This window comes from Nymphalis io, chromosome 1 (assembly GCF_905147045.1).
Source record: "Nymphalis io chromosome 1, ilAglIoxx1.1, whole genome shotgun sequence".
Lineage (NCBI taxonomy): Eukaryota > Metazoa > Arthropoda > Insecta > Lepidoptera > Nymphalidae > Nymphalis > Nymphalis io.
In genome coordinates, this window is record NC_065888.1 from 5,914,505 (window position 1) to 5,918,759 (window position 4,255).

Genomic DNA, 4,255 nt, shown 5'->3' on the forward strand with positions numbered 1-4,255 from the left:
CAAGCCTCAGTGTTGCCATTAAACACCCACGGTAGATTTCATAACACTATTTCAAACTAAAAAAGATCTTAATCCTTTATATTTTAAAGTCACTTTTCCAAACGTAGTTCTTTCAAACTTCTTAAGGGCATCATGAAATACGTGATTGAAAAAGAACTCTTATCGTTAATACATATAATGACAAATATTTCCTTTTGATGCTGAAAAAGTATTAAAGTTTTTTTAAGAACATGCATATATGAGGTAAGTTTGGTGTTTAAAAGAGACTAGTTAAGGTTTGCATGTTAAAATTTTGCTGATGAGTAATTACAGTCGCTCTAGATACGCGTACAGAATTTAACAAAATTATCACTCCCGTCTACCCAGGGCAACGAGGTGCCATTAAAACGTAAATTGTCTTACCATAAGCATACCATAACAGCCTGTGAATGTCCCACTGCTTGGCTAAAGGCCTCCTCTCCCTTTTTTTGAGGAGAAGGTTTGGAGCTTATTGGTGGAATAAGCTCCAAACCTTCTCCTGCTTCAGGGCGGGTTGGTGGAATACACGTGTGGTAGAATTTCAGTGAAATTAGACACATCCTCACGATTTTTTCCTTCACAGTAAAGCACGAGATGAATTATAATCACAAATTAAGCACATGTGCACAAATTAAGTGATGCTTGCCCGGGTTCAAATCCGATCATCGGTTAAGATTCACGCGTTCTTACCACTGGGCCATCTCGGCTTTCAAACCATACGCACAAATACTTCGTATTATTGAGTTTCTTGTGAGGCCAGTAATTCAATGTTATAAGCAATTTTGTTGTCTATTTTTTCCGGTATATTTAAGTAGGAACTATCAATGAATTAAAAAAATACTCAGTATACAGCCTCTTTGTAAATAAGTCATTCGTATATATTTTTTTTATTTTTTTTAATAAATAGTAACTTAACGTTGTCATATAATATATTAAATAACAATTTCAGTTGAACCGTCCATTATTAGGTACGAGTAATATGAGATTTTTATTCATTTTGCTTTTGATGATAAAAAGTTACACATTCTTTAATATAGTGTTCTTATATAAAAACGATCAATTTTGATGTCTCAAGAATTTCGTGCGGCAACTATTTATTATTAGAATATTATTACAACATATAATATGTTAAACTGTACATATAATCATTGCCAAAACATAAAGATAAATAAATATTTTTTATTGTTATTGGTTATAAAGGTTTATCTTCTGTTGTCGAAGCATATGAAAACGTAAATTATATAATTGTAACACTAAAGTAATACTCACTTTAAATGTCACATTAATAGATTTATTCGTATTTTAAATTTGTCGATAATTGAAAGGTCATCGACCTGGGTGTTCATTTTTTGTTTTTATTCAATGTGCGAAATTCAAGTCTCTTGTATATTTGTTTTTTCCTATTATTATTAATTGTTTGAACCGTACTTAAACCGCAGAGTTGGGAGAGGAAAAACATATTGTTTTCTGTAAATTCGCACCGATGAAAAAGTTACAAAATTTTCTTGATTTGCTTCGAATTAAAATTTTGCCGAAAATATAACTTTTTTCCTGTTTTTTTTTTGAATAGGGGTGAATAACTTCAAAAATATGTAATGTTATTTTTTCATGAGCTTATTTTAACATAAAGTACAACGAAACTGAAGTCATAGCAGAACATATTTTCTGACGGACACATACACATACTGTGAGTATTTACACACACATTTAATTATATTTTCTATCATACAATTAGTAGCATCATTAACTGTTGTTGTGTGCTTAACTTAGATTATGCAACTAATGTATATTTCTTAATGAATGTAGAAGTGTTATGGAAGAGCGGCTTTTGTCACAAGAACCAATAGAATTACTAGTAGCTTACCAAATTAACTCCAATGTCAGTATAGAGATGATTTATGAATGTGATTTTTTTTATAAACATATTATATTTGTCTAAAAAAAAATTCCAAGAGCGCGCTTTCAAACGCTTACGTATCATCGATTGACAAGATTAACCTAAAACTATTAACATACAATTTTATTAATCTTCTCTAATACTTTTAATACTTCTTTTAACTTAGAATATACTAATACTGCCCGTATTACCCTTATCATAAATCTGTCAAACTATAATGTCAGTTGATCCTTAAAAGGCGAATTAATGTGAAGTTACATTTTGTTCCCCTAATAAAGCGTTAACGTATTTATTCGTAACAAGAAAACGAATTGTAATATATATATTTTAAACGTAGTTCCAAATATTCGTCTTTTAGTATTCTTTTTGACCTCAAAACCTCTAAGATTATAATATAAAATATAAAAGTAATTAAATAATAAAATAAAAGTCTTCTTTAAGTTACACGATTGAAAGCTCAAAATTATTTCATAGCAACAATATTTAGTTAAATACAATTTCCAATTTCTATCAAATAATAGTTTAACTTAAATAAATAAAAATAACATTTAAATATTTATAGTTAAATCATCATTCGCGTATGAATATGTAATTTTATTATTCACTCGTAGATATACAGGAACAGATTTTGTTCACGATATATCAAAATATACATATATATTTTAGTTCGTTTTCAGCGCTACACGTTTATTTAATCACAAAAATTTGTATGACCATAATTATTTTTCTTGGTGTGACAAAAGACGGATTAATTCGATCACTTGAAGAGTGAAGCCCTGACTTTAATTCTCGCAAAATGCTTGTATACTTTTTAACATTAGAATATCAGCTCTTCTGCAAGTTTCAAGTCAATATATGTCATAGCTTAAGTGGTGTGGTACTTTTATATTTACATTATTAAAATAAAGTACTGAAGCTTAATAACTAACACAAAATTTTAATATCTTATTAATTAAATTAATTCTGTATTCATAATTCCGTATTCCTTATAAATCATTAAACAAAACTTCAGACATCTTTCGTTACAAAAGAAAACCCATACGTCTAACAGTTAACTCCGTAATCTGAACACAGGAATCCGTGTGTGGGTCTATTTTTGAACTCCCCTCGGCGCGTGCGCACAGCAGGAATTACCGGGAGTTTAATGCACTGAAATCGTTTAAATGGATGCGGCTTAAGCCGTGTAACAATAAAATATGCTGAAGTGGAAAACTGGAGTGCCGGTACCAGTTACATGCCTTTTATTTTATTATTATTGGTGTTTCTAGTACATACTATGAACATATTTAATAATGACTAAAATCGCTTTAAAGTGTGAATATTCCAGCTGGGGTAAGACATTTCTTTTAAATAGGGTTTAGAGCTTATTCCACGCTGCTCCAATGCGAGTTAATCGATACACATGTGATAGAATTTCAGTGGAATTGAGCATATGAATACGTTCCATCCCAGCTCGAAATCGCTGGACAAGAATTTTTCAAATAAACTAATAAAATCGAGTACATGTTAAAGTGAGACAATGGTTTTGATAAAAACTCATTGATTGAACAATAAGCGTTTTTCTCGTTACTTAATAATAAACTAACATGAATACATACTTAATATTAGTAAGGATTGTATGCAAATCGCAAGATCCTCTTTGCTTGTGTACCGCATTATCAATAATATACTAGCAACTCCCACTACCTTAGGGGATGTTTTTAAAAATTCAGTCAAAAATAAAACTATGCTGTTGATACAATTAGTATCAAGCGCACCGACAACGTCGCCCTTACTGAACTAGCCAATAAAGTCATTTTTTTATTATGTAATACAAAATATATCTTTAAATATCTCTAAAGAGTTAAGGCTAAATTACTTGTGATGAATTTATTTCATTCATTCTCTCATCATCATCATCATATCAGCCGGAAGATGTCCACTGCTGGACAATCCCAAGGATTTCCACATAGTTTAGTCATTATTTATGTGCTTGCTGTGGTCTCATTTAATTGAAGGAGCACACATATTTTAAAACATTATTCCACGAATGTATTCGTAAGTGTGTATCCTTTGTTGGAGATCCCTAATAAAGAAATAAATAATACACTTTTTATTGTTCGTTTTTTTCTTTAATTATTTTAGTTTGTTATTATAACTTTTATTATTTTAATTTTATGGCATTTATTAATTAAAAGAAAAGGTTTAGATTTCTACTCCATATTTAAATTGTAAAGATGTGCGCATGTAAAAGCTTTTATTATCTATTTTGCTATTGCTTCGTTGTTGTTTTTAGATTTTTTTTGTAGCAAGTTATAATAATTTAAATTTAATAAACGTGTAGTGTTTGCTTTTAAATTG